The sequence below is a fragment of the Callionymus lyra genome, chromosome 8 (genome assembly GCF_982586985.1).
Source record: "Callionymus lyra chromosome 8, fCalLyr1.hap1.1, whole genome shotgun sequence".
NCBI classification, from domain to species: Eukaryota; Metazoa; Chordata; class Actinopteri; order Syngnathiformes; family Callionymidae; genus Callionymus; species Callionymus lyra.
The window spans coordinates 3,693,158-3,719,450 of NC_141825.1; the positions used below are offsets into that span (position 1 = coordinate 3,693,158).

Here is a 26,293-nt window from a genome sequence, read left to right on the forward strand (position 1 = left end):
CCTACCTTTTCTGGTTCTTTACCCTTTGTGGCCCCGTAAGTGGCTCTCGTTGACCTTTCGAGCCCCTCTAAAAGGTCATGCACATGGTTGCCATCGCTTCTCGGCCTTTTGGCTAAGATCAAGTGTAGTATCTGTTCTTATCAGTTTAATATCTGATACGTCTCCTATATGGAGACCATATATTAAATTGATTTTTGGACATGGGAGAAGGGCCAGGGGCTTGCTCCACCTTCTCTGCGCATTGACCCGGTATTGCATTATCTCTGGGAACAGTGCAAAAACCTAAAAGTTGTATGGAAATTAAGTGTACAAACCCCTCAAGCGGTTGGCCAAGGCCTTTCCCAATTGATGTGGAGTGTTCAAGTGAGGAGAAGGATGGGGGTATTTCGTTCCTTACCCTTCCTGGTTCCCTTCTCTGTATGGCTCCTTACCCTGTATGGTTCCTTACTCTGTCTGGTTCCTTTCATAGTGTTGCTCCTTACTCTGCCTTGTTCCTTACCCTATATGGTTCCTTACTCTGTCTGGTTCCTTTCATAGTGTGGCTCCTTACTCTGCCTTGTTCCTTACCCTATATGGTTCCTTAATCTGTCTGGTTCCTTTCATAGTGTTGCTCTCCTTACTAGGTCTGGGTTCTTACTCTGTGTGGCTCCTTACTCTGCCTTGTTCCTTACCCTGTGTGGCTCATTACTCCCCACCATGAGTAAGAACAAGGGATTATTTCCAGGCCATCAAGTCTATGAGCTCTACAATTCATACTTACCTGGCAGGGGAGACACCATGATCAGGAAGGTGGTTCACCCAAGGCGAGGCCAGGCCATTGCACTCTAGGTCATGCTGACCTTTGCGAATTCCCCAAATGTGGGAATCTCGACTGCATAATTTCTGGTAGTGGGGGACTGCGTTCGCGCTCTCCCCCGTTCATCACTTGTTAAAGAATGCTTTAGTTTGATGCAAGCTCGTGTGGAACACTCAGCCGAGGCTTGTCCTTGTCTGTAGGGTTTAACAAGTTGCTGGGTAGGTTGGAATCACCTTCTGGGATCAAGTTAAAATCGCGCTCTCAGTGAATGACCTTTGTCGACCTTCTTAGCACTGGACTGATCTCAAACTGTTGGCCCAGGCCTTTCCCAATTGATGTGGAGCATTCCAGTGAGGAGAAGGAGATCTGGTTCCTTACCCTGCCTGGTTCCTTTCTCTGTATGGCTCCTTACCCTGTTTGGCTCCTTACTCTGTGTTGTTCCTTACCCTGTGTGGCTCCTTACTCTGTGTTGCTCCTTACTCTGTCTTGTCCCTTACTCTGTGTGGCTCCTTACTCTGTGTGGCTCCTTACTCTGTGTTGTTCCTTACCCTGTGTTGCTCCTTACTCTGTGTTGCTCCTTACTCTGTCTGGTTCCTTACTCTGTGTTGTTCCTTACTCTGTCTGGTTACTTACTCTGTGTGGCTCCTTACTTTGTCAGGTTCCTTTCTTTGTGTGGCTCCTTACCCTGTGTGGTTCCTTACCCTGTGTGGTTCCTTACCCTATGTGGCTCCCTACCTTTTCTGGTTCTTTACCCTTTGTGGCCCCGTAAGTGGCTCTCGTTGACCTTTCGAGCCCCTCTAAAAGGTCATGCACATGGTTGCCATCGCTTCTCGGCCTTTTGGCTAAGATCAAGTGTAGTATCTGTTCTTATCAGTTTAATATCTGATACGTCTCCTATATGGAGACCATATATTAAATTGATTTTTGGACATGGGAGAAGGGCCAGGGGCTTGCTCCACCCTCTCTGCGCATTGACCCGGTATTGCATTATCTCTGGGAACAGTGCAAAAACCTAAAAGTTGTATGGAAATTAAGTGTACAAACCCCTCAAGCGGTTGGCCAAGGCCTTTCCCAATTGATGTGGAGTGTTCAAGTGAGGAGAAGGATGGGGGTATTTCGTTCCTTACCCTTCCTGGTTCCCTTCTCTGTATGGCTCCTTACCCTGTATGGTTCCTTACTCTGTCTGGTTCCTTTCATAGTGTTGCTCCTTACTCTGCCTTGTTCCTTACCCTATATGGTTCCTTACTCTGTCTGGTTCCTTTCATAGTGTGGCTCCTTACTCTGCCTTGTTCCTTACCCTATATGGTTCCTTAATCTGTCTGGTTCCTTTCATAGTGTTGCTCTCCTTACTAGGTCTGGGTTCTTACTCTGTGTGGCTCCTTACTCCCCACCATGAGTAAGAACAAGGGATTATTTCCAGGCCATCAAGTCTATGAGCTCTACAATTCATACTTACCTGGCAGGGGAGACACCATGATCAGGAAGGTGGTTCACCCAAGGCGAGGCCCGGCCATTGCACTCTAGGTCATGCTGACCTTTGCGAATTCCCCAAATGTGGGAATCTCGACTGCATAATTTCTGGTAGTGGGGGACTGCGTTCGCGCTCTCCCCCGTTCATCCTCGTTAAAGAATGCTTTAGTTTGATGCAAGCTCGTGTGGAACACTCAGCCGAGGCTTGTCCTTGTCTGTAGGGTTTAACAAGTTGCCGGGTAGGTTGGAATCACCTTCTGGGATCAAGTTAAAATCGCGCTCTCAGTGAATGACCTTTGTCGACCTTCTTAGCACTGGACTGATCTCAAACTGTTGGCCCAGGCCTTTCCCAATTGATGTGGAGCATTCCAGTGAGGAGAAGGAAATCTGGTTCCTTACCCTGCCTGGTTCCTTTCTCTGTATGGCTCCTTACCCTGTCTGGTTCCTTAACCTGTTTGGCTCCTTACTCTGTGTTGTTCCTTACCCTGTGTGGCTCCTTACTCTGTGTTGCTCCTTACTCTGTCTTGTCCCTTACTCTGTGTGGCTCCTTACTCTGTGTGGCTCCTTACTCTGTGTTGTTCCTTACCCTGTGTTGCTCCTTACTCTATGTTGCTCCTTACTCTGTCTGGTTCCTTACTCTGTGTTGTTCCTTACTCTGTCTGGTTACTTACTCTGTGTGGCTCCTTACTTTGTCAGGTTCCTTTCTTTGTGTGGCTCCTTACCCTGTGTGGTTCCTTACCCTGTGTGGTTCCTTACCCTATGTGGCTCCCTACCTTTTCTGGTTCTTTACCCTTTGTGGCCCCGTAAGTGGCTCTCGTTGACCTTTCGAGCCCCTCTAAAAGGTCATGCACATGGTTGCCATCGCTTCTCGGCCTTTTGGCTAAGATCAAGTGTAGTATCTGTTCTTATCAGTTTAATATCTGATACGTCTCCTATATGGAGACCATATATTAAATTGATTTTTGGACATGGGAGAAGGGCCAGGGGCTTGCTCCACCCTCTCTGCGCATTGACCCGGTATTGCATTATCTCTGGGAACAGTGCAAAAACCTAAAAGTTGTATGGAAATTAAGTGTACAAACCCCTCAAGCGGTTGGCCAAGGCCTTTCCCAATTGATGTGGAGTGTTCAAGTGAGGAGAAGGATGGGGGTATTTCGTTCCTTACCCTTCCTGGTTCCCTTCTCTGTATGGCTCCTTACCCTGTATGGTTCCTTACTCTGTCTGGTTCCTTTCATAGTGTTGCTCCTTACTCTGCCTTGTTCCTTACCCTATATGGTTCCTTACTCTGTCTGGTTCCTTTCATAGTGTGGCTCCTTACTCTGCCTTGTTCCTTACCCTATATGGTTCCTTAATCTGTCTGGTTCCTTTCATAGTGTTGCTCTCCTTACTAGGTCTGGGTTCTTACTCTGTGTGGCTCCTTACTCTGCCTTGTTCCTTACCCTATATGGTTCCTTACTCTGTCTGGTTCCTTTCATAGTGTGGCTCCTTACTCTGCCTTGTTCCTTACCCTATATGGTTCCTTAATCTGTCTGGTTCCTTTCATAGTGTTGCTCTCCTTACTAGGTCTGGGTTCTTACTCTGTGTGGCTCCTTACTCTGCCTTGTTCCTTACCCTGTGTGGCTCATTACTCCCCACCATGAGTAAGAACAAGGGATTATTTCCAGGCCATCAAGTCTATGAGCTCTACAATTCATACTTACCTGGCAGGGGAGACACCATGATCAGGAAGGTGGTTCACCCAAGGCGAGGCCCGGCCATTGCACTCTAGGTCATGCTGACCTTTGCGAATTCCCCAAATGTGGGAATCTCGACTGCATAATTTCTGGTAGTGGGGGACTGCGTTCGCGCTCTCCCCCGTTCATCACTTGTTAAAGAATGCTTTAGTTTGATGCAAGCTCGTGTGGAACACTCAGCCGAGGCTTGTCCTTGTCTGTAGGGTTTAACAAGTTGCCGGGTAGGTTGGAATCACCTTCTGGGATCAAGTTAAAATCGCGCTCTCAGTGAATGACCTTTGTCGACCTTCTTAGCACTGGACTGATCTCAAACTGTTGGCCCAGGCCTTTCCCAATTGATGTGGAGCATTCCAGTGAGGAGAAGGAGATCTGGTTCCTTACCCTGCCTGGTTCCTTTCTCTGTATGGCTCCTTACCCTGTTTGGCTCCTTACTCTGTGTGGCTCCTTACTCTGTGTGGCTCCTTACTCTGTGTTGTTCCTTACCCTGTGTTGCTCCTTACTCTGTGTTGCTCCTTACTCTGTCTGGTTCCTTACTCTGTGTTGTTCCTTACTCTGTCTGGTTACTTACTCTGTGTGGCTCCTTACTTTGTCAGGTTCCTTTCTTTGTGTGGCTCCTTACCCTGTGTGGTTCCTTACCCTGTGTGGTTCCTTACCCTATGTGGCTCCCTACCTTTTCTGGTTCTTTACCCTTTGTGGCCCCGTAAGTGGCTCTCGTTGACCTTTCGAGCCCCTCTAAAAGGTCATGCACATGGTTGCCATCGCTTCTCGGCCTTTTGGCTAAGATCAAGTGTAGTATCTGTTCTTATCAGTTTAATATCTGATACGTCTCCTATATGGAGACCATATATTAAATTGATTTTTGGACATGGGAGAAGGGCCAGGGGCTTGCTCCACCCTCTCTGCGCATTGACCCGGTATTGCATTATCTCTGGGAACAGTGCAAAAACCTAAAAGTTGTATGGAAATTAAGTGTACAAACCCCTCAAGCGGTTGGCCAAGGCCTTTCCCAATTGATGTGGAGTGTTCAAGTGAGGAGAAGGATGGGGGTATTTCGTTCCTTACCCTTCCTGGTTCCCTTCTCTGTATGGCTCCTTACCCTGTATGGTTCCTTACTCTGTCTGGTTCCTTTCATAGTGTTGCTCCTTACTCTGCCTTGTTCCTTACCCTATATGGTTCCTTACTCTGTCTGGTTCCTTTCATAGTGTGGCTCCTTACTCTGCCTTGTTCCTTACCCTATATGGTTCCTTAATCTGTCTGGTTCCTTTCATAGTGTTGCTCTCCTTACTAGGTCTGGGTTCTTACTCTGTGTGGCTCCTTACTCTGCCTTGTTCCTTACCCTGTGTGGCTCATTACTCCCCACCATGAGTAAGAACAAGGGATTATTTCCAGGCCATCAAGTCTATGAGCTCTACAATTCATACTTACCTGGCAGGGGAGACACCATGATCAGGAAGGTGGTTCACCCAAGGCGAGGCCCGGCCATTGCACTCTAGGTCATGCTGACCTTTGCGAATTCCCCAAATGTGGGAATCTCGACTGCATAATTTCTGGTAGTGGGGGACTGCGTTTGCGCTCTCCCCCGTTCATCACTTGTTAAAGAATGCTTTAGTTTGATGCAAGCTCGTGTGGAACACTCAGCCGAGGCTTGTCCTTGTCTGTAGGGTTTAACAAGTTGCCGGGTAGGTTGGAATCACCTTCTGGGATCAAGTTAAAATCGCGCTCTCAGTGAATGACCTTTGTCGACCTTCTTAGCACTGGACTGATCTCAAACTGTTGGCCCAGGCCTTTCCCAATTGATGTGGAGCATTCCAGTGAGGAGAAGGAGATCTGGTTCCTTACCCTGCCTGGTTCCTTTCTCTGTATGGCTCCTTACCCTGTTTGGCTCCTTACTCTGTGTTGTTCCTTACCCTGTGTGGCTCCTTACTCTGTGTTGCTCCTTACTCTGTCTTGTCCCTTACTCTGTGTGGCTCCTTACTCTGTGTGGCTCCTTACTCTGTGTTGTTCCTTACCCTGTGTTGCTCCTTACTCTGTGTTGCTCCTTACTCTGTCTGGTTCCTTACTCTGTGTTGTTCCTTACTCTGTCTGGTTACTTACTCTGTGTGGCTCCTTACTTTGTCAGGTTCCTTTCTTTGTGTGGCTCCTTACCCTGTGTGGTTCCTTACCCTGTGTGGTTCCTTACCCTATGTGGCTCCCTACCTTTTCTGGTTCTTTACCCTTTGTGGCCCCGTAAGTGGCTCTCGTTGACCTTTCGAGCCCCTCTAAAAGGTCATGCACATGGTTGCCATCGCTTCTCGGCCTTTTGGCTAAGATCAAGTGTAGTATCTGTTCTTATCAGTTTAATATCTGATACGTCTCCTATATGGAGACCATATATTAAATTGATTTTTGGACATGGGAGAAGGGCCAGGGGCTTGCTCCACCCTCTCTGCGCATTGACCCGGTATTGCATTATCTCTGGGAACAGTGCAAAAACCTAAAAGTTGTATGGAAATTAAGTGTACAAACCCCTCAAGCGGTTGGCCAAGGCCTTTCCCAATTGATGTGGAGTGTTCAAGTGAGGAGAAGGATGGGGGTATTTCGTTCCTTACCCTTCCTGGTTCCCTTCTCTGTATGGCTCCTTACCCTGTATGGTTCCTTACTCTGTCTGGTTCCTTTCATAGTGTTGCTCCTTACTCTGCCTTGTTCCTTACCCTATATGGTTCCTTACTCTGTCTGGTTCCTTTCATAGTGTGGCTCCTTACTCTGCCTTGTTCCTTACCCTATATGGTTCCTTAATCTGTCTGGTTCCTTTCATAGTGTTGCTCTCCTTACTAGGTCTGGGTTCTTACTCTGTGTGGCTCCTTACTCTGCCTTGTTCCTTACCCTGTGTGGCTCATTACTCCCCACCATGAGTAAGAACAAGGGATTATTTCCAGGCCATCAAGTCTATGAGCTCTACAATTCATACTTACCTGGCAGGGGAGACACCATGATCAGGAAGGTGGTTCACCCAAGGCGAGGCCCGGCCATTGCACTCTAGGTCATGCTGACCTTTGCGAATTCCCCAAATGTGGGAATCTCGACTGCATAATTTCTGGTAGTGGGGGACTGCGTTCGCGCTCTCCCCCGTTCATCACTTGTTAAAGAATGCTTTAGTTTGATGCAAGCTCGTGTGGAACACTCAGCCGAGGCTTGTCCTTGTCTGTAGGGTTTAACAAGTTGCCGGGTAGGTTGGAATCACCTTCTGGGATCAAGTTAAAATCGCGCTCTCAGTGAATGACCTTTGTCGACCTTCTTAGCACTGGACTGATCTCAAACTGTTGGCCCAGGCCTTTCCCAATTGATGTGGAGCATTCCAGTGAGGAGAAGGAGATCTGGTTCCTTACCCTGCCTGGTTCCTTTCTCTGTATGGCTCCTTACCCTGTTTGGCTCCTTACTCTGTGTTGTTCCTTACCCTGTGTGGCTCCTTACTCTGTGTTGCTCCTTACTCTGTCTTGTCCCTTACTCTGTGTGGCTCCTTACCCTGTGTGGTTCCTTACCCTATGTGGCTCCCTACCTTTTCTGGTTCTTTACCCTTTGTGGCCCCGTAAGTGGCTCTCGTTGACCTTTCGAGCCCCTCTAAAAGGTCATGCACATGGTTGCCATCGCTTCTCGGCCTTTTGGCTAAGATCAAGTGTAGTATCTGTTCTTATCAGTTTAATATCTGATACGTCTCCTATATGGAGACCATATATTAAATTGATTTTTGGACATGGGAGAAGGGCCAGGGGCTTGCTCCACCCTCTCTGCGCATTGACCCGGTATTGCATTATCTCTGGGAACAGTGCAAAAACCTAAAAGTTGTATGGAAATTAAGTGTACAAACCCCTCAAGCGGTTGGCCAAGGCCTTTCCCAATTGATGTGGAGTGTTCAAGTGAGGAGAAGGATGGGGGTATTTCGTTCCTTACCCTTCCTGGTTCCCTTCTCTGTATGGCTCCTTACCCTGTATGGTTCCTTACTCTGTCTGGTTCCTTTCATAGTGTTGCTCCTTACTCTGCCTTGTTCCTTACCCTATATGGTTCCTTACTCTGTCTGGTTCCTTTCATAGTGTGGCTCCTTACTCTGCCTTGTTCCTTACCCTATATGGTTCCTTAATCTGTCTGGTTCCTTTCATAGTGTTGCTCTCCTTACTAGGTCTGGGTTCTTACTCTGTGTGGCTCCTTACTCTGCCTTGTTCCTTACCCTGTGTGGCTCATTACTCCCCACCATGAGTAAGAACAAGGGATTATTTCCAGGCCATCAAGTCTATGAGCTCTACAATTCATACTTACCTGGCAGGGGAGACACCATGATCAGGAAGGTGGTTCACCCAAGGCGAGGCCCGGCCATTGCACTCTAGGTCATGCTGACCTTTGCGAATTCCCCAAATGTGGTAATCTCGACTGCATAATTTCTGGTAGTGGGGGACTGCGTTCGCGCTCTCCCCCGTTCATCACTTGTTAAAGAATGCTTTAGTTTGATGCAAGCTCGTGTGGAACACTCAGCCGAGGCTTGTCCTTGTCTGTAGGGTTTAACAAGTTGCCGGGTAGGTTGGAATCACCTTCTGGGATCAAGTTAAAATCGCGCTCTCAGTGAATGACCTTTGTCGACCTTCTTAGCACTGGACTGATCTCAAACTGTTGGCCCAGGCCTTTCCCAATTGATGTGGAGCATTCCAGTGAGGAGAAGGAGATCTGGTTCCTTACCCTGCCTGGTTCCTTTCTCTGTATGGCTCCTTACCCTGTCTGGTTCCTTAACCTGTTTGGCTCCTTACTCTGTGTTGTTCCTTACCCTGTGTGGCTCCTTACTCTGTGTTGCTCCTTACTCTGTCTTGTCCCTTACTCTGTGTGGCTCCTTACACTGTGTGGCTCCTTACTCTGTGTTGTTCCTTACCCTGTGTTGCTCCTTACTCTGTGTTGCTCCTTACTCTGTCTGGTTCCTTACTCTGTGTTGTTCCTTACTCTGTCTGGTTACTTACTCTGTGTGGCTCCTTACTTTGTCAGGTTCCTTTCTTTGTGTGGCTCCTTACCCTGTGTGGTTCCTTACCCTGTGTGGTTCCTTACCCTATGTGGCTCCCTACCTTTTCTGGTTCTTTACCCTTTGTGGCCCCGTAAGTGGCTCTCGTTGACCTTTCGAGCCCCTCTAAAAGGTCATGCACATGGTTGCCATCGCTTCTCGGCCTTTTGGCTAAGATCAAGTGTAGTCTCTGTTCTTATCAGTTTAATATCTGATACGTCTCCTATATGGAGACCATATATTAAATTGATTTTTGGACATGGGAGAAGGGCCAGGGGCTTGCTCCACCCTCTCTGCGCATTGACCCGGTATTGCATTATCTCTGGGAACAGTGCAAAAACCTAAAAGTTGTATGGAAATTAAGTGTACAAACCCCTCAAGCGGTTGGCCAAGGCCTTTCCCAATTGATGTGGAGTGTTCAAGTGAGGAGAAGGATGGGGGTATTTCGTTCCTTACCCTTCCTGGTTCCCTTCTCTGTATGGCTCCTTACCCTGTATGGTTCCTTACTCTGTCTGGTTCCTTTCATAGTGTTGCTCCTTACTCTGCCTTGTTCCTTACCCTATATGGTTCCTTACTCTGTCTGGTTCCTTTCATAGTGTGGCTCCTTACTCTGCCTTGTTCCTTACCCTATATGGTTCCTTAATCTGTCTGGTTCCTTTCATAGCGTTGCTCTCCTTACTAGGTCTGGGTTCTTACTCTGTGTGGCTCCTTACTCTGCCTTGTTCCTCACCCTGTGTGGCTCATTACTCCCCACCATGAGTAAGAACAAGGGATTATTTCCAGGCCATCAAGTCTATGAGCTCTACAATTCATACTTACCTGGCAGGGGAGACACCATGATCAGGAAGGTGGTTCACCCAAGGCGAGGCCCGGCCATTGCACTCTAGGTCATGCTGACCTTTGCGAATTCCCCAAATGTGGGAATCTCGACTGCATAATTTCTGGTAGTGGGGGACTGCGTTCGCGCTCTCCCCCGTTCATCACTTGTTAAAGAATGCTTTAGTTTGATGCAAGCTCGTGTGGAACACTCAGCCGAGGCTTGTCCTTGTCTGTAGGGTTTAACAAGTTGCCGGGTAGGTTGGAATCACCTTCTGGGATCAAGTTAAAATCGCGCTCTCAGTGAATGACCTTTGTCGACCTTCTTAGCACTGGACTGATCTCAAACTGTTGGCCCAGGCCTTTCCCAATTGATGTGGAGCATTCCAGTGAGGAGAAGGAGATCTGGTTCCTTACCCTGCCTGGTTCCTTTCTCTGTATGGCTCCTTACCCTGTCTGGTTCCTTACCCTGTTTGGCTCCTTACTCTGTGTTGTTCCTTACCCTGTGTGGCTCCTTACTCTGTGTTGCTCCTTACTCTGTCTTGTCCCTTACTCTGTGTGGCTCCTTACTCTTTGTGGCTCCTTACTCTGTGTTGTTCCTTACCCTGTGTTGCTCCTTACTCTGTGTTGCTCCTTACTCTGTCTGGTTCCTTACTCTGTGTTGTTCCTTACTCTGTCTGGTTACTTACTCTGTGTGGCTCCTTACTTTGTCAGGTTCCTTTCTTTGTGTGGCTCCTTACCCTGTGTGGTTCCTTACCCTGTGTGGTTCCTTACCCTATGTGGCTCCCTACCTTTTCTGGTTCTTTACCCTTTGTGGCCCCGTAAGTGGCTCTCGTTGACCTTTCGAGCCCCTCTAAAAGGTCATGCACATGGTTGCCATCGCTTCTCGGCCTTTTGGCTAAGATCAAGTGTAGTATCTGTTCTTATCAGTTTAATATCTGATACGTCTCCTATATGGAGACCATATATTAAATTGATTTTTGGACATGGGAGAAGGGCCAGGGGCTTGCTCCACCCTCTCTGCGCATTGACCCGGTATTGCATTATCTCTGGGAACAGTGCAAAAACCTAAAAGTTGTATGGAAATTAAGTGTACAAACCCCTCAAGCGGTTGGCCAAGGCCTTTCCCAATTGATGTGGAGTGTTCAAGTGAGGAGAAGGATGGGGGTATTTCGTTCCTTACCCTTCCTGGTTCCCTTCTCTGTATGGCTCCTTACCCTGTATGGTTCCTTACTCTGTCTGGTTCCTTTCATAGTGTTGCTCCTTACTCTGCCTTGTTCCTTACCCTATATGGTTCCTTACTCTGTCTGGTTCCTTTCATAGTGTGGCTCCTTACTCTGCCTTGTTCCTTACCCTATATGGTTCCTTAATCTGTCTGGTTCCTTTCATAGTGTTGCTCTCCTTACTAGGTCTGGGTTCTTACTCTGTGTGGCTCCTTACTCTGCCTTGTTCCTTACCCTGTGTGGCTCATTACTCCCCACCATGAGTAAGAACAAGGGATTATTTCCAGGCCATCAAGTCTATGAGCTCTACAATTCATACTTACCTGGCAGGGGAGACACCATGATCAGGAAGGTGGTTCACCCAAGGCGAGGCCCGGCCATTGCACTCTAGGTCATGCTGACCTTTGCGAATTCCCCAAATGTGGTAATCTCGACTGCATAATTTCTGGTAGTGGGGGACTGCGTTCGCGCTCTCCCCCGTTCATCACTTGTTAAAGAATGCTTTAGTTTGATGCAAGCTCGTGTGGAACACTCAGCCGAGGCTTGTCCTTGTCTGTAGGGTTTAACAAGTTGCCGGGTAGGTTGGAATCACCTTCTGGGATCAAGTTAAAATCGCGCTCTCAGTGAATGACCTTTGTCGACCTTCTTAGCACTGGACTGATCTCAAACTGTTGGCCCAGGCCTTTCCCAATTGATGTGGAGCATTCCAGTGAGGAGAAGGAGATCTGGTTCCTTACCCTGCCTGGTTCCTTTCTCTGTATGGCTCCTTACCCTGTCTGGTTCCTTACCCTGTTTGGCTCCTTACTCTGTGTTGTTCCTTACCCTGTGTGGCTCCTTACTCTGTGTTGCTCCTTACTCTGTCTTGTCCCTTACTCTGTGTGGCTCCTTACTCTTTGTGGCTCCTTACTCTGTGTTGTTCCTTACCCTGTGTTGCTCCTTACTCTGTCTGGTTCCTTACTCTGTGTTGTTCCTTACTCTGTCTGGTTACTTACTCTGTGTGGCTCCTTACTTTGTCAGGTTCCTTTCTTTGTGTGGCTCCTTACCCTGTGTGGTTCCTTACCCTGTGTGGTTCCTTACCCTATGTGGCTCCCTACCTTTTCTGGTTCTTTACCCTTTGTGGCCCCGTAAGTGGCTCTCGTTGACCTTTCGAGCCCCTCTAAAAGGTCATGCACATGGTTGCCATCGCTTCTCGGCCTTTTGGCTAAGATCAAGTGTAGTATCTGTTCTTATCAGTTTAATATCTGATACGTCTCCTATATGGAGACCATATATTAAATTGATTTTTGGACATGGGAGAAGGGCCAGGGGCTTGCTCCACCCTCTCTGCGCATTGACCCGGTATTGCATTATCTCTGGGAACAGTGCAAAAACCTAAAAGTTGTATGGAAATTAAGTGTACAAACCCCTCAAGCGGTTGGCCAAGGCCTTTCCCAATTGATGTGGAGTGTTCAAGTGAGGAGAAGGATGGGGGTATTTCGTTCCTTACCCTTCCTGGTTCCCTTCTCTGTATGGCTCCTTACCCTGTCTCTCTTTGCGCTTGATGGAGTCTACTGACTCCTTTAAGAAACATCTTAAGACGTTTCTATTTGTTCAGGCTTTTCCTTGAATTTCTCGAACTCCTGTGTTGTTCTCGGTGTTGTCTTGATCTTTGAAGTATGTACTGTTTTGAGTATTGTTTTGATTGTTAAAGCGCTTTGTGACCCTGGTCTCGAAAAGCGCTATATAAATATATATTACTTACTTACTTACTTACTTACTGTATGGTTCCTTACTCTGTCTGGTTCCTTTCATAGTGTTGCTCCTTACTCTGCCTTGTTCCTTACCCTATATGGTTCCTTACTCTGTCTGGTTCCTTTCATAGTGTGGCTCCTTACTCTGCCTTGTTCCTTACCCTATATGGTTCCTTAATCTGTCTGGTTCCTTTCATAGTGTTGCTCTCCTTACTAGGTCTGGGTTCTTACTCTGTGTGGCTCCTTACTCTGCCTTGTTCCTCACCCTGTGTGGCTCATTACTCCCCACCATGAGTAAGAACAAGGGATTATTTCCAGGCCATCAAGTCTATGAGCTCTACAATTCATACTTACCTGGCAGGGGAGACACCATGATCAGGAAGGTGGTTCACCCAAGGCGAGGCCCGGCCATTGCACTCTAGGTCATGCTGACCTTTGCGAATTCCCCAAATGTGGGAATCTCGACTGCATAATTTCTGGTAGTGGGGGACTGCGTTCGCGCTCTCCCCCGTTCATCACTTGTTAAAGAATGCTTTAGTTTGATGCAAGCTCGTGTGGAACACTCAGCCGAGGCTTGTCCTTGTCTGTAGGGTTTAACAAGTTGCCGGGTAGGTTGGAATCACCTTCTGGGATCAAGTTAAAATCGCGCTCTCAGTGAATGACCTTTGTCGACCTTCTTAGCACTGGACTGATCTCAAACTGTTGGCCCAGGCCTTTCCCAATTGATGTGGAGCATTCCAGTGAGGAGAAGGAGATCTGGTTCCTTACCCTGCCTGGTTCCTTTCTCTGTATGGCTCCTTACCCTGTCTGGTTCCTTACCCTGTTTGGCTCCTTACTCTGTGTTGTTCCTTACCCTGTGTGGCTCCTTACTCTGTGTTGCTCCTTACTCTGTCTTGTCCCTTACTCTGTGTGGCTCCTTACTCTTTGTGGCTCCTTACTCTGTGTTGTTCCTTACCCTGTGTTGCTCCTTACTCTGTGTTGCTCCTTACTCTGTCTGGTTCCTTACTCTGTGTTGTTCCTTACTCTGTCTGGTTACTTACTCTGTGTGGCTCCTTACTTTGTCAGATTCCTTTCTTTGTGTGGCTCCTTACCCTGTGTGGTTCCTTACCCTGTGTGGTTCCTTACCCTATGTGGCTCCCTACCTTTTCTGGTTCTTTACCCTTTGTGGCCCCGTAAGTGGCTCTCGTTGACCTTTCGAGCCCCTCTAAAAGGTCATGCACATGGTTGCCATCGCTTCTCGGCCTTTTGGCTAAGATCAAGTGTAGTATCTGTTCTTATCAGTTTAATATCTGATACGTCTCCTATATGGAGACCATATATTAAATTGATTTTTGGACATGGGAGAAGGGCCAGGGGCTTGCTCCACCCTCTCTGCGCATTGACCCGGTATTGCATTATCTCTGGGAACAGTGCAAAAACCTAAAAGTTGTATGGAAATTAAGTGTACAAACCCCTCAAGCGGTTGGCCAAGGCCTTTCCCAATTGATGTGGAGTGTTCAAGTGAGGAGAAGGATGGGGGTATTTCGTTCCTTACCATTCCTGGTTCCCTTCTCTGTATGGCTCCTTACCCTGTATGGTTCCTTACTCTGTCTGGTTCCTTTCATAGTGTTGCTCCTTACTCTGCCTTGTTCCTTACCCTATATGGTTCCTTACTCTGTCTGGTTCCTTTCATAGTGTGGCTCCTTACTCTGCCTTGTTCCTTACCCTATATGGTTCCTTAATCTGTCTGGTTCCTTTCATAGTGTTGCTCTCCTTACTAGGTCTGGGTTCTTACTCTGTGTGGCTCCTTACTCTGCCTTGTTCCTTACCCTGTGTGGCTCATTACTCCCCACCATGAGTAAGAACAAGGGATTATTTCCAGGCCATCAAGTCTATGAGCTCTACAATTCATACTTACCTGGCAGGGGAGACACCATGATCAGGAAGGTGGTTCACCCAAGGCGAGGCCCGGCCATTGCACTCTAGGTCATGCTGACCTTTGCGAATTCCCCAAATGTGGTAATCTCGACTGCATAATTTCTGGTAGTGGGGGACTGCGTTCGCGCTCTCCCCCGTTCATCACTTGTTAAAGAATGCTTTAGTTTGATGCAAGCTCGTGTGGAACACTCAGCCGAGGCTTGTCCTTGTCTGTAGGGTTTAACAAGTTGCCGGGTAGGTTGGAATCACCTTCTGGGATCAAGTTAAAATCGCGCTCTCAGTGAATGACCTTTGTCGACCTTCTTAGCACTGGACTGATCTCAAACTGTTGGCCCAGGCCTTTCCCAATTGATGTGGAGCATTCCAGTGAGGAGAAGGAGATCTGGTTCCTTACCCTGCCTGGTTCCTTTCTCTGTATGGCTCCTTACCCTGTCTGGTTCCTTACCCTGTTTGGCTCCTTACTCTGTGTTGTTCCTTACCCTGTGTGGCTCCTTACTCTGTGTTGCTCCTTACTCTGTCTTGTCCCTTACTCTGTGTGGCTCCTTACTCTTTGTGGCTCCTTACTCTGTGTTGTTCCTTACCCTGTGTTGCTCCTTACTCTGTCTGGTTCCTTACTCTGTGTTGTTCCTTACTCTGTCTGGTTACTTACTCTGTGTGGCTCCTTACTTTGTCAGGTTCCTTTCTTTGTGTGGCTCCTTACCCTGTGTGGTTCCTTACCCTGTGTGGTTCCTTACCCTATGTGGCTCCCTACCTTTTCTGGTTCTTTACCCTTTGTGGCCCCGTAAGTGGCTCTCGTTGACCTTTCGAGCCCCTCTAAAAGGTCATGCACATGGTTGCCATCGCTTCTCGGCCTTTTGGCTAAGATCAAGTGTAGTATCTGTTCTTATCAGTTTAATATCTGATACGTCTCCTATATGGAGACCATATATTAAATTGATTTTTGGACATGGGAGAAGGGCCAGGGGCTTGCTCCACCCTCTCTGCGCATTGACCCGGTATTGCATTATCTCTGGGAACAGTGCAAAAACCTAAAAGTTGTATGGAAATTAAGTGTACAAACCCCTCAAGCGGTTGGCCAAGGCCTTTCCCAATTGATGTGGAGTGTTCAAGTGAGGAGAAGGATGGGGGTATTTCGTTCCTTACCCTTCCTGGTTCCCTTCTCTGTATGGCTCCTTACCCTGTCTCTCTTTGCGCTTGATGGAGTCTACTGACTCCTTTAAGAAACATCTTAAGACGTTTCTATTTGTTCAGGCTTTTCCTTGAATTTCTCGAACTCCTGTGTTGTTCTCGGTGTTGTCTTGATCTTTGAAGTATGTACTGTTTTGAGTATTGTTTTGATTGTTAAAGCGCTTTGTGACCCTGGTCTCGAAAAGCGCTATATAAATATATATTACTTACTTACTTACTTACTTACTGTATGGTTCCTTACTCTGTCTGGTTCCTTTCATAGTGTTGCTCCTTACTCTGCCTTGTTCCTTACCCTATATGGTTCCTTACTCTGTCTGGTTCCTTTCATAGTGTGGCTCCTTACTCTGCCTTGTTCCTTACCCTATATGGTTCCTTAATCTGTCTGGTTCCTTTCATAGTGTTGCTCTCCTTACTAGGTCTGGGTTCTTACTCTGTGTGGCTCCTTACTCTGCCTTGTTCCTCACCCTGTGTGGCTCATTACTCCCCACCATGAGTAAGAACAAGGGATTATTTCCAGGCCATCAAGTCTATGAGCTCTACAATTCATACTTACCTGGCAGGGGAGACACCATGATCAGGAAGGTGGTTCACCCAAGGCGAGGCCCGGCCATTGCACTCTAGGTCATGCTGACCTTTGCGAATTCCCCAAATGTGGGAATCTCGACTGCATAATTTCTGGTAGTGGGGGACTGCGTTCGCGCTCTCCCCCGTTCATCACTTGTTAAAGAATGCTTTAGTTTGATGCAAGCTCGTGTGGAACACTCAGCCGAGGCTTGTCCTTGTCTGTAGGGTTTAACAAGTTGCCGGGTAGGTTGGAATCACCTTCTGGGATCAAGTTAAAATCGCGCTCTCAGTGAATGACCTTTGTCGACCTTCTTAGCACTGGACTGATCTCAAACTGTTGGCCCAGGCCTTTCCCAATTGATGTGGAGCATTCCAGTGAGGAGAAGGAGATCTGGTTCCTTACCCTGCCTGGTTCCTTTCTCTGTATGGCTCCTTACCCTGTCTGGTTCCTTACCCTGTTTGGCTCCTTACTCTGTGTTGTTCCTTACCCTGTGTGGCTCCTTACTCTGTGTTGCTCCTTACTCTGTCTTGTCCCTTACTCTGTGTGGCTCCTTACTCTTTGTGGCTCCTTACTCTGTGTTGTTCCTTACCCTGTGTTGCTCCTTACTCTGTCTGGTTCCTTACTCTGTGTTGTTCCTTACTCTGTCTGGTTACTTACTCTGTGTGGCTCCTTACTTTGTCAGGTTCCTTTCTTTGTGTGGCTCCTTACCCTGTGTGGTTCCTTACCCTGTGTGGTTCCTTACCCTATGTGGCTCCCTACCTTTTCTGGTTCTTTACCCTTTGTGGCCCCGTAAGTGGCTCTCGTTGACCTTTCGAGCCCCTCTAAAAGGTCATGCACATGGTTGCCATCGCTTCTCGGCCTTTTGGCTAAGATCAAGTGTAGTATCTGTTCTTATCAGTTTAATATCTGATACGTCTCCTATATGGAGACCATATATTAAATTGATTTTTGGACATGGGAGAAGGGCCAGGGGCTTGCTCCACCCTCTCTGCGCATTGACCCGGTATTGCATTATCTCTGGGAACAGTGCAAAAACCTAAAAGTTGTATGGAAATTAAGTGTACAAACCCCTCAAGCGGTTGGCCAAGGCCTTTCCCAATTGATGTGGAGTGTTCAAGTGAGGAGAAGGATGGGGGTATTTCGTTCCTTACCCTTCCTGGTTCCCTTCTCTGTATGGCTCCTTACCCTGTCTCTCTTTGCGCTTGATGGAGTCTACTGACTCCTTTAAGAAACATCTTAAGACGTTTCTATTTGTTCAGGCTTTTCCTTGAATTTCTCGAACTCCTGTGTTGTTCTCGGTGTTGTCTTGATCTTTGAAGTATGTACTGTTTTGAGTATTGTTTTGATTGTTAAAGCGCTTTGTGACCCTGGTCTCGAAAAGCGCTATATAAATATATATTACTTACTTACTTACTTACTTACTGTATGGTTCCTTACTCTGTCTGGTTCCTTTCATAGTGTTGCTCCTTACTCTGCCTTGTTCCTTACCCTATATGGTTCCTTACTCTGTCTGGTTCCTTTCATAGTGTGGCTCCTTACTCTGCCTTGTTCCTTACCCTATATGGTTCCTTAATCTGTCTGGTTCCTTTCATAGTGTTGCTCTCCTTACTAGGTCTGGGTTCTTACTCTGTGTGGCTCCTTACTCTGCCTTGTTCCTCACCCTGTGTGGCTCATTACTCCCCACCATGAGTAAGAACAAGGGATTATTTCCAGGCCATCAAGTCTATGAGCTCTACAATTCATACTTACCTGGCAGGGGAGACACCATGATCAGGAAGGTGGTTCACCCAAGGCGAGGCCCGGCCATTGCACTCTAGGTCATGCTGACCTTTGCGAATTCCCCAAATGTGGGAATCTCGACTGCATAATTTCTGGTAGTGGGGGACTGCGTTCGCGCTCTCCCCCGTTCATCACTTGTTAAAGAATGCTTTAGTTTGATGCAAGCTCGTGTGGAACACTCAGCCGAGGCTTGTCCTTGTCTGTAGGGTTTAACAAGTTGCCGGGTAGGTTGGAATCACCTTCTGGGATCAAGTTAAAATCGCGCTCTCAGTGAATGACCTTTGTCGACCTTCTTAGCACTGGACTGATCTCAAACTGTTGGCCCAGGCCTTTCCCAATTGATGTGGAGCATTCCAGTGAGGAGAAGGAGATCTGGTTCCTTACCCTGCCTGGTTCCTTTCTCTGTATGGCTCCTTACCCTGTCTGGTTCCTTAACCTGTTTGGCTCCTTACTCTGTGTTGTTCCTTACCCTGTGTGGCTCCTTACTCTGTGTGGCTCCTTACTCTGTCTTGTCCCTTACTCTGTGTGGCTCCTTACTCTGTGTGGCTCCTTACTCTGTGTTGTTCCTTACCCTGTGTTGCTCCTTACTCTGTGTTGCTCCTTACTCTGTCTGGTTCCTTACTCTGTGTTGTTCCTTACTCTGTCTGGTTACTTACTCTGTGTGGCTCCTTACTTTGTCAGGTTCCTTTCTTTGTGTGGCTCCTTACCCTGTGTGGTTCCTTACCCTGTGTGGTTCCTTACCCTATGTGGCTCCCTACCTTTTCTGGTTCTTTACCCTTTGTGGCCCCGTAAGTGGCTCTCGTTGACCTTTCGAGCCCCTCTAAAAGGTCATGCACATGGTTGCCATCGCTTCTCGGCCTTTTGGCTAAGATCAAGTGTAGTATCTGTTCTTATCAGTTTAATATCTGATACGTCTCCTATATGGAGACCATATATTAAATTGATTTTTGGACATGGGAGAAGGGCCAGGGGCTTGCTCCACCCTCTCTGCGCATTGACCCGGTATTGCATTATCTCTGGGAACAGTGCAAAAACCTAAAAGTTGTATGGAAATTAAGTGTACAAACCCCTCAAGCGGTTGGCCAAGGCCTTTCCCAATTGATGTGGAGTGTTCAAGTGAGGAGAAGGATGGGGGTATTTCGTTCCTTACCCTTCCTGGTTCCCTTCTCTGTATGGCTCCTTACCCTGTATGGTTCCTTACTCTGTCTGGTTCCTTTCATAGTGTTGCTCCTTACTCTGCCTTGTTCCTTACCCTATATGGTTCCTTACTCTGTCTGGTTCCTTTCATAGTGTGGCTCCTTACTCTGCCTTGTTCCTTACCCTATATGGTTCCTTAATCTGTCTGGTTCCTTTCATAGTGTTGCTCTCCTTACTAGGTCTGGGTTCTTACTCTGTGTGGCTCCTTACTCTGCCTTGTTCCTTACCCTGTGTGGCTCATTACTCCCCACCATGAGTAAGAACAAGGGATTATTTCCAGGCCATCAAGTCTATGAGCTCTACAATTCATACTTACCTGGAGGGGAGACACCATGATCAGGAAGGTGGTTCACCCAAGGCGAGGCCCGGCCATTGCACTGTAGGTCATGCTGACCTTTGCGAATTCCCCAAATGTGGGAATCTCGACTGCATAATTTCTGGTAGTGGGGGACTGCGTTCGCGCTCTCCCCCGTTCATCACTTGTTAAAGAATGCTTTAGTTTGATGCAAGCTCGTGTGGAACACTCAGCCGAGGCTTGTCCTTGTCTGTAGGGTTTAACAAGTTGCCGGGTAGGTTGGAATCACCTTCTGGGATCAAGTTAAAATCGCGCTCTCAGTGAATGACCTTTGTCGACCTTCTTAGCACTGGACTGATCTCAAACTGTTGGCCCAGGCCTTTCCCAATTGATGTGGAGCATTCCAGTGAGGAGAAGGAGATCTGGTTCCTTACCCTGCCTGGTTCCTTTCTCTGTATGGCTCCTTACCCTGTCTGGTTCCTTACCCTGTTTGGCTCCTTACTCTGTGTTGTTCCTTACCCTGTGTGGCTCCTTACTCTGTGTTGCTCCTTACTCTGTCTTGTCCCTTACTCTGTGTGGCTCCTTACTCTGTGTTGATCCTTACCCTGTGTTGCTCCTTACTCTGTGTTGCTCCTTACTCTGTCTGGTTCCTTACTCTGTGTTGTTCCTTACTTTGTCTGGTTACTTACTCTGTGTGGCTCCTTACTTTGTCAGGTTCCTTTCTTTGTGTGGTTCCTTACCCTGTGCGGTTCCTTACCCTATGTGGCTCCCTACCTTTTCTGGTTCTTTACCCTTTGTGGCCCCGTAAGTGGCTCTCGTTGACCTTTCGAGCCCCTCTAAAAGGTCATGCACATGGTTGCCATCGCTTCTCGGCCTTTTGGCTAAGATCAAGTGTAGTATCTGTTCTTATCAGTTTAATATCTGATACGTCTCCTATATGGAGACCATATATTAAATTGATTTTTGGACATGGGAGAAGGGCCAGGGGCTTGCTCCACCCTCTCTGCGCATTGACCCGGTATTGCATTATCTCTGGGAACAGTGCAAAAACCTAAAAGTTGTATGGAAATTAAGTGTACAAACCCCTCAAGCGGTTGGCCAAGGCCTTTCCCAATTGATGTGGAGTGTTCAAGTGAGGAGAAGGATGGGGGTATTTCGTTCCTTACCCTTCCTGGTTCCCTTCTCTGTATGGCTCCTTACCCTGTATGGTTCCTTACTCTGTCTGGTTCCTTTCATAGTGTTGCTCCTTACTCTGCCTTGTTCCTTACCCTATATGGTTCCTTACTCTGTCTGGTTCCTTTCATAGTGTGGCTCCTTACTCTGCCTTGTTCCTTACCCTATATGGTTCCTTAATCTGTCTGGTTCCTTTCATAGTGTTGCTCTCCTTACTAGGTCTGGGTTCTTACTCTGTGTGGCTCCTTACTCTGCCTTGTTCCTTACCCTGTGTGGCTCATTACTCCCCACCATGAGTAAGAACAAGGGATTATTTCCAGGCCATCAAGTCTATGAGCTCTACAATTCATACTTACCTGGAGGGGAGACACCATGATCAGGAAGGTGGTTCACCCAAGGCGAGGCCCGGCCATTGCACTGTAGGTCATGCTGACCTTTGCGAATTCCCCAAATGTGGGAATCTCGACTGCATAATTTCTGGTAGTGGGGGACTGCGTTCGCGCTCTCCCCCGTTCATCACTTGTTAAAGAATGCTTTAGTTTGATGCAAGCTCGTGTGGAACACTCAGCCGAGGCTTGTCCTTGTCTGTAGGGTTTAACAAGTTGCCGGGTAGGTTGGAATCACCTTCTGGGATCAAGTTAAAATCGCGCTCTCAGTGAATGACCTTTGTCGACCTTCTTAGCACTGGACTGATCTCAAACTGTTGGCCCAGGCCTTTCCCAATTGATGTGGAGCATTCCAGTGAGGAGAAGGAGATCTGGTTCCTTACCCTGCCTGGTTCCTTTCTCTGTATGGCTCCTTACCCTGTCTGGTTCCTTACCCTGTTTGGCTCCTTACTCTGTGTTGTTCCTTACCCTGTGTGGCTCCTTACTCTGTGTTGCTCCTTACTCTGTCTTGTCCCTTACTCTGTGTGGCTCCTTACTCTGTGTTGATCCTTACCCTGTGTTGCTCCTTACTCTGTGTTGCTCCTTACTCTGTCTGGTTCCTTACTCTGTGTTGTTCCTTACTTTGTCTGGTTACTTACTCTGTGTGGCTCCTTACTTTGTCAGGTTCCTTTCTTTGTGTGGTTCCTTACCCTGTGCGGTTCCTTACCCTATGTGGCTCCCTACCTTTTCTGGTTCTTTACCCTTTGTGGCCCCGTAAGTGGCTCTCGTTGACCTTTCGAGCCCCTCTAAAAGGTCATGCACATGGTTGCCATCGCTTCTCGGCCTTTTGGCTAAGATCAAGTGTAGTATCTGTTCTTATCAGTTTAATATCTGATACGTCTCCTATATGGAGACCATATATTAAATTGATTTTTGGACATGGGAGAAGGGCCAGGGGCTTGCTCCACCCTCTCTGCGCATTGACCCGGTATTGCATTATCTCTGGGAACAGTGCAAAAACCTAAAAGTTGTATGGAAATTAAGTGTACAAACCCCTCAAGCGGTTGGCCAAGGCCTTTCCCAATTGATGTGGAGTGTTCAAGTGAGGAGAAGGATGGGGGTATTTCGTTCCTTACCCTTCCTGGTTCCCTTCTCTGTATGGCTCCTTACCCTGTATGGTTCCTTACTCTGTCTGGTTCCTTTCATAGTGTTGCTCCTTACTCTGCCTTGTTCCTTACCCTATATGGTTCCTTACTCTGTCTGGTTCCTTTCATAGTGTGGCTCCTTACTCTGCCTTGTTCCTTACCCTATATGGTTCCTTAATCTGTCTGGTTCCTTTCATAGTGTTGCTCTCCTTACTAGGTCTGGGTTCTTACTCTGTGTGGCTCCTTACTCTGCCTTGTTCCTTACCCTGTGTGGCTCATCACTCCCCACCATGAGTAAGAACAAGGGATTATTTCCAGGCCATCAAGTCTATGAGCTCTACAATTCATACTTACCTGGAAGGGGAGACACCATGATCAGGAAGGTGGTTCACCCACGGCGAGGCCCGGCCATTGCACTGTAGGTCATGCTGACCTTTGCGAATTCCCCAAATGTGGGAATCTCGACTGCATAATTTCTGGTAGTGGGGGACTGCGTTCGCGCTCTCCCCCGTTCATCACTTGTTAAAGAATGCTTTAGTTTGATGCAAGCTCGTGTGGAACACTCAGCCGAGGCTTGTCCTTGTCTGTAGGGTTTAACAAGTTGCCGGGTAGGTTGGAATCACCTTCTGGGATCAAGTTAAAATCGCGCTCTCAGTGAATGACCTTTGTCGACCTTCTTAGCACTGGACTGATCTCAAACTGTTGGCCCAGGCCTTTCCCAATTGATGTGGAGCATTCCAGTGAGGAGAAGGAGATCTGGTTCCTTACCCTGCCTGGTTCCTTTCTCTGTATGGCTCCTTACCCTGTCTGGTTCCTTAACCTGTTTGGCTCCTTACTCTGTGTTGTTCCTTACCCTGTGTGGCTCCTTACTCTGTGTGGCTCCTTACTCTGTCTTGTCCCTTACTCTGTGTGGCTCCTTACTCTGTGTGGCTCCTTACTCTGTGTTGTTCCTTACCCTGTGTTGCTCCTTACTCTGTGTTGCTCCTTACTCTGTCTGGTTCCTTACTCTGTGTTGTTCCTTACTCTGTCTGGTTACTTACTCTGTGTGGCTCCTTACTTTGTCAGGTTCCTTTCTTTGTGTGGCTCCTTACCCTGTGTGGTTCCTTACCCTGTGTGGTTCCTTACCCTATGTGGCTCCCTACCTTTTCTGGTTCTTTACCCTTTGTGGCCCCGTAAGTGGCTCTCGTTGACCTTTCGAGCCCCTCTAAAAGGTCATGCACATGGTTGCCATCGCTTCTCGGCCTTTTGGCTAAGATCAAGTGTAGTATCTGTTCTTATCAGTTTAATATCTGATACGTCTCCTATATGGAGACCATATATTAAATTGATTTTTGGACATGGGAGAAGGGCCAGGGGCTTGCTCCACCCTCTCTGCGCATTGACCCGGTATTGCATTATCTCTGGGAACAGTGCAAAAACCTAAAAGTTGTATGGAAATTAAGTGTACAAACCCCTCAAGCGGTTGGCCAAGGCCTTTCCCAATTGATGTGGAGTGTTCAAGTGAGGAGAAGGATGGGGGTATTTCGTTCCTTACCCTTCCTGGTTCCCTTCTCTGTATGGCTCCTTACCCTGTATGGTTCCTTACTCTGTCTGGTTCCTTTCATAGTGTTGCTCCTTACTCTGCCTTGTTCCTTACCCTATATGGTTCCTTACTCTGTCTGGTTCCTTTCATAGTGTGGCTCCTTACTCTGCCTTGTTCCTTACCCTATATGGTTCCTTAATCTGTCTGGTTCCTTTCATAGTGTTGCTCTCCTTACTAGGTCTGGGTTCTTACTCTGTGTGGCTCCTTACTCTGCCTTGTTCCTTACCCTGTGTGGCTCATTACTCCCCACCATGAGTAAGAACAAGGGATTATTTCCAGGCCATCAAGTCTATGAGCTCTACAATTCATACTTACCTGGAAGGGGAGACACCATGATCAGGAAGGTGGTTCACCCAAGGCGAGGCCCGGCCATTGCACTGTAGGTCATGCTGACCTTTGCGAATTCCCCAAATGTGGGAATCTCGACTGCATAATTTCTGGTAGTGGGGGACTGCGTTCGCGCTCTCCCCCGTTCATCACTTGTTAAAGAATGCTTTAGTTTGATGCAAGCTCGTGTGGAACACTCAGCCGAGGCTTGTCCTTGTCTGTAGGGTTTAACAAGTTGCCGGGTAGGTTGGAATCACCTTCTGGGATCAAGTTAAAATCGCGCTCTCAGTGAATGACCTTTGTCGACCTTCTTAGCACTGGACTGATCTCAAACTGTTGGCCCAGGCCTTTCCCAATTGATGTGGAGCATTCCAGTGAGGAGAAGGAGATCTGGTTCCTTACCCTGCCTGGTTCCTTTCTCTGTATGGCTCCTTACCCTGTCTGGTTCCTTACCCTGTTTGGCTCCTTACTCTGTGTTGTTCCTTACCCTGTGTGGCTCCTTACTCTGTGTTGCTCCTTACTCTGTCTTGTCCCTTACTCTGTGTGGCTCCTTACTCTGTGTTGATCCTTACCCTGTGTTGCTCCTTACTCTGTGTTGCTCCTTACTCTGTCTGGTTCCTTACTCTGTGTTGTTCCTTACTTTGTCTGGTTACTTACTCTGTGTGGCTCCTTACTTTGTCAGGTTCCTTTCTTTGTGTGGTTCCTTACCCTGTGCGGTTCCTTACCCTATGTGGCTCCCTACCTTTTCTGGTTCTTTACCCTTTGTGGCCCCGTAAGTGGCTCTCGTTGACCTTTCGAGCCCCTCTAAAAGGTCATGCACATGGTTGCCATCGCTTCTCGGCCTTTTGGCTAAGATCAAGTGTAGTATCTGTTCTTATCAGTTTAATATCTGATACGTCTCCTATATGGAGACCATATATTAAATTGATTTTTGGACATGGGAGAAGGGCCAGGGGCTTGCTCCACCCTCTCTGCGCATTGACCCGGTATTGCATTATCTCTGGGAACAGTGCAAAAACCTAAAAGTTGTATGGAAATTAAGTGTACAAACCCCTCAAGCGGTTGGCCAAGGCCTTTCCCAATTGATGTGGAGTGTTCAAGTGAGGAGAAGGATGGGGGTATTTCGTTCCTTACCCTTCCTGGTTCCCTTCTCTGTATGGCTCCTTACCCTGTATGGTTCCTTACTCTGTCTGGTTCCTTTCATAGTGTTGCTCCTTACTCTGCCTTGTTCCTTACCCTATATGGTTCCTTACTCTGTCTGGTTCCTTTCATAGTGTGGCTCCTTACTCTGCCTTGTTCCTTACCCTATATGGTTCCTTAATCTGTCTGGTTCCTTTCATAGTGTTGCTCTCCTTACTAGGTCTGGGTTCTTACTCTGTGTGGCTCCTTACTCTGCCTTGTTCCTTACCCTGTGTGGCTCATCACTCCCCACCATGAGTAAGAACAAGGGATTATTTCCAGGCCATCAAGTCTATGAGCTCTACAATTCATACTTACCTGGAAGGGGAGACACCATGATCAGGAAGGTGGTTCACCCACGGCGAGGCCCGGCCATTGCACTGTAGGTCATGCTGACCTTTGCGAATTCCCCAAATGTGGGAATCTCGACTGCATAATTTCTGGTAGTGGGGGACTGCGTTCGCGCTCTCCCCCGTTCATCACTTGTTAAAGAATGCTTTAGTTTGATGCAAGCTCGTGTGGAACACTCAGCCGAGGCTTGTCCTTGTCTGTAGGGTTTAACAAGTTGCCGGGTAGGTTGGAATCACCTTCTGGGATCAAGTTAAAATCGCGCTCTCAGTGAATGACCTTTGTCGACCTTCTTAGCACTGGACTGATCTCAAACTGTTGGCCCAGGCCTTTCCCAATTGATGTGGAGCATTCCAGTGAGGAGAAGGAGATCTGGTTCCTTACCCTGCCTGGTTCCTTTCTCTGTATGGCTCCTTACCCTGTCTGGTTCCTTAACCTGTTTGGCTCCTTA

The 26,293-nt window shown here is 47.7% G+C and overlaps 34 non-coding genes across 34 annotated transcripts; all 34 read left to right on the forward strand.

Moving 5' to 3' along the window:
* Positions 1 to 92: 92 nt before the first annotated feature.
* On the forward strand, positions 93 to 283 carry LOC148073267 (U2 spliceosomal RNA). Its single transcript, XR_015712596.1, has one exon. It is a non-coding gene; the product is annotated as a U2 spliceosomal RNA (small nuclear RNA).
* A 469-nt stretch (positions 284 to 752) lies between these two features.
* On the forward strand, positions 753 to 917 carry LOC148073268 (U1 spliceosomal RNA). The gene has a single exon (XR_015712726.1). It is a non-coding gene; the product is annotated as a U1 spliceosomal RNA (small nuclear RNA).
* A 701-nt stretch (positions 918 to 1,618) lies between these two features.
* Positions 1,619 to 1,809, forward strand: LOC148073269 (U2 spliceosomal RNA). Its single transcript, XR_015712189.1, has one exon. It is a non-coding gene; the product is annotated as a U2 spliceosomal RNA (small nuclear RNA).
* Positions 1,810 to 2,244: 435 nt separating this feature from the next.
* On the forward strand, positions 2,245 to 2,409 carry LOC148073270 (U1 spliceosomal RNA). Its single transcript, XR_015712491.1, has one exon. It is a non-coding gene; the product is annotated as a U1 spliceosomal RNA (small nuclear RNA).
* Positions 2,410 to 3,126: 717 nt separating this feature from the next.
* On the forward strand, positions 3,127 to 3,317 carry LOC148073271 (U2 spliceosomal RNA). Its single transcript, XR_015712190.1, has one exon. It is a non-coding gene; the product is annotated as a U2 spliceosomal RNA (small nuclear RNA).
* Positions 3,318 to 3,958: 641 nt separating this feature from the next.
* Positions 3,959 to 4,123, forward strand: LOC148073272 (U1 spliceosomal RNA). Its single transcript, XR_015712492.1, has one exon. It is a non-coding gene; the product is annotated as a U1 spliceosomal RNA (small nuclear RNA).
* A 633-nt stretch (positions 4,124 to 4,756) lies between these two features.
* LOC148073273 (U2 spliceosomal RNA) lies at positions 4,757 to 4,947 on the forward strand. Its single transcript, XR_015712192.1, has one exon. It is a non-coding gene; the product is annotated as a U2 spliceosomal RNA (small nuclear RNA).
* Positions 4,948 to 5,416: 469 nt separating this feature from the next.
* LOC148073274 (U1 spliceosomal RNA) lies at positions 5,417 to 5,581 on the forward strand. The gene has a single exon (XR_015712522.1). It is a non-coding gene; the product is annotated as a U1 spliceosomal RNA (small nuclear RNA).
* Positions 5,582 to 6,282: 701 nt separating this feature from the next.
* LOC148073275 (U2 spliceosomal RNA) lies at positions 6,283 to 6,473 on the forward strand. Its single transcript, XR_015712193.1, has one exon. It is a non-coding gene; the product is annotated as a U2 spliceosomal RNA (small nuclear RNA).
* A 469-nt stretch (positions 6,474 to 6,942) lies between these two features.
* On the forward strand, positions 6,943 to 7,107 carry LOC148073276 (U1 spliceosomal RNA). Its single transcript, XR_015712493.1, has one exon. It is a non-coding gene; the product is annotated as a U1 spliceosomal RNA (small nuclear RNA).
* Positions 7,108 to 7,621: 514 nt separating this feature from the next.
* On the forward strand, positions 7,622 to 7,812 carry LOC148073277 (U2 spliceosomal RNA). Its single transcript, XR_015712194.1, has one exon. It is a non-coding gene; the product is annotated as a U2 spliceosomal RNA (small nuclear RNA).
* Positions 7,813 to 8,281: 469 nt separating this feature from the next.
* LOC148073278 (U1 spliceosomal RNA) lies at positions 8,282 to 8,446 on the forward strand. The gene has a single exon (XR_015712512.1). It is a non-coding gene; the product is annotated as a U1 spliceosomal RNA (small nuclear RNA).
* Positions 8,447 to 9,164: 718 nt separating this feature from the next.
* Positions 9,165 to 9,355, forward strand: LOC148073279 (U2 spliceosomal RNA). The gene has a single exon (XR_015712262.1). It is a non-coding gene; the product is annotated as a U2 spliceosomal RNA (small nuclear RNA).
* A 469-nt stretch (positions 9,356 to 9,824) lies between these two features.
* LOC148073280 (U1 spliceosomal RNA) lies at positions 9,825 to 9,989 on the forward strand. Its single transcript, XR_015712494.1, has one exon. It is a non-coding gene; the product is annotated as a U1 spliceosomal RNA (small nuclear RNA).
* Positions 9,990 to 10,707: 718 nt separating this feature from the next.
* LOC148073281 (U2 spliceosomal RNA) lies at positions 10,708 to 10,898 on the forward strand. The gene has a single exon (XR_015712195.1). It is a non-coding gene; the product is annotated as a U2 spliceosomal RNA (small nuclear RNA).
* A 469-nt stretch (positions 10,899 to 11,367) lies between these two features.
* LOC148073282 (U1 spliceosomal RNA) lies at positions 11,368 to 11,532 on the forward strand. The gene has a single exon (XR_015712513.1). It is a non-coding gene; the product is annotated as a U1 spliceosomal RNA (small nuclear RNA).
* Positions 11,533 to 12,233: 701 nt separating this feature from the next.
* Positions 12,234 to 12,424, forward strand: LOC148073283 (U2 spliceosomal RNA). Its single transcript, XR_015712196.1, has one exon. It is a non-coding gene; the product is annotated as a U2 spliceosomal RNA (small nuclear RNA).
* A 704-nt stretch (positions 12,425 to 13,128) lies between these two features.
* Positions 13,129 to 13,293, forward strand: LOC148073284 (U1 spliceosomal RNA). The gene has a single exon (XR_015712495.1). It is a non-coding gene; the product is annotated as a U1 spliceosomal RNA (small nuclear RNA).
* A 718-nt stretch (positions 13,294 to 14,011) lies between these two features.
* LOC148073285 (U2 spliceosomal RNA) lies at positions 14,012 to 14,202 on the forward strand. Its single transcript, XR_015712197.1, has one exon. It is a non-coding gene; the product is annotated as a U2 spliceosomal RNA (small nuclear RNA).
* A 469-nt stretch (positions 14,203 to 14,671) lies between these two features.
* On the forward strand, positions 14,672 to 14,836 carry LOC148073286 (U1 spliceosomal RNA). Its single transcript, XR_015712514.1, has one exon. It is a non-coding gene; the product is annotated as a U1 spliceosomal RNA (small nuclear RNA).
* Positions 14,837 to 15,537: 701 nt separating this feature from the next.
* Positions 15,538 to 15,728, forward strand: LOC148073287 (U2 spliceosomal RNA). The gene has a single exon (XR_015712198.1). It is a non-coding gene; the product is annotated as a U2 spliceosomal RNA (small nuclear RNA).
* A 704-nt stretch (positions 15,729 to 16,432) lies between these two features.
* Positions 16,433 to 16,597, forward strand: LOC148073288 (U1 spliceosomal RNA). Its single transcript, XR_015712496.1, has one exon. It is a non-coding gene; the product is annotated as a U1 spliceosomal RNA (small nuclear RNA).
* A 701-nt stretch (positions 16,598 to 17,298) lies between these two features.
* LOC148073289 (U2 spliceosomal RNA) lies at positions 17,299 to 17,489 on the forward strand. The gene has a single exon (XR_015712199.1). It is a non-coding gene; the product is annotated as a U2 spliceosomal RNA (small nuclear RNA).
* Positions 17,490 to 18,193: 704 nt separating this feature from the next.
* LOC148073290 (U1 spliceosomal RNA) lies at positions 18,194 to 18,358 on the forward strand. Its single transcript, XR_015712498.1, has one exon. It is a non-coding gene; the product is annotated as a U1 spliceosomal RNA (small nuclear RNA).
* A 718-nt stretch (positions 18,359 to 19,076) lies between these two features.
* On the forward strand, positions 19,077 to 19,267 carry LOC148073291 (U2 spliceosomal RNA). The gene has a single exon (XR_015712200.1). It is a non-coding gene; the product is annotated as a U2 spliceosomal RNA (small nuclear RNA).
* Positions 19,268 to 19,736: 469 nt separating this feature from the next.
* Positions 19,737 to 19,900, forward strand: LOC148073292 (U1 spliceosomal RNA). Its single transcript, XR_015712587.1, has one exon. It is a non-coding gene; the product is annotated as a U1 spliceosomal RNA (small nuclear RNA).
* Positions 19,901 to 20,584: 684 nt separating this feature from the next.
* On the forward strand, positions 20,585 to 20,775 carry LOC148073293 (U2 spliceosomal RNA). The gene has a single exon (XR_015712201.1). It is a non-coding gene; the product is annotated as a U2 spliceosomal RNA (small nuclear RNA).
* Positions 20,776 to 21,244: 469 nt separating this feature from the next.
* LOC148073294 (U1 spliceosomal RNA) lies at positions 21,245 to 21,408 on the forward strand. The gene has a single exon (XR_015712588.1). It is a non-coding gene; the product is annotated as a U1 spliceosomal RNA (small nuclear RNA).
* Positions 21,409 to 22,092: 684 nt separating this feature from the next.
* On the forward strand, positions 22,093 to 22,283 carry LOC148073295 (U2 spliceosomal RNA). The gene has a single exon (XR_015712203.1). It is a non-coding gene; the product is annotated as a U2 spliceosomal RNA (small nuclear RNA).
* Positions 22,284 to 22,752: 469 nt separating this feature from the next.
* Positions 22,753 to 22,917, forward strand: LOC148073296 (U1 spliceosomal RNA). The gene has a single exon (XR_015712577.1). It is a non-coding gene; the product is annotated as a U1 spliceosomal RNA (small nuclear RNA).
* A 718-nt stretch (positions 22,918 to 23,635) lies between these two features.
* Positions 23,636 to 23,826, forward strand: LOC148073297 (U2 spliceosomal RNA). The gene has a single exon (XR_015712204.1). It is a non-coding gene; the product is annotated as a U2 spliceosomal RNA (small nuclear RNA).
* Positions 23,827 to 24,295: 469 nt separating this feature from the next.
* LOC148073298 (U1 spliceosomal RNA) lies at positions 24,296 to 24,460 on the forward strand. The gene has a single exon (XR_015712567.1). It is a non-coding gene; the product is annotated as a U1 spliceosomal RNA (small nuclear RNA).
* A 684-nt stretch (positions 24,461 to 25,144) lies between these two features.
* On the forward strand, positions 25,145 to 25,335 carry LOC148073299 (U2 spliceosomal RNA). Its single transcript, XR_015712205.1, has one exon. It is a non-coding gene; the product is annotated as a U2 spliceosomal RNA (small nuclear RNA).
* A 469-nt stretch (positions 25,336 to 25,804) lies between these two features.
* LOC148073300 (U1 spliceosomal RNA) lies at positions 25,805 to 25,969 on the forward strand. The gene has a single exon (XR_015712578.1). It is a non-coding gene; the product is annotated as a U1 spliceosomal RNA (small nuclear RNA).
* Positions 25,970 to 26,293: the final 324 nt, after the last annotated feature.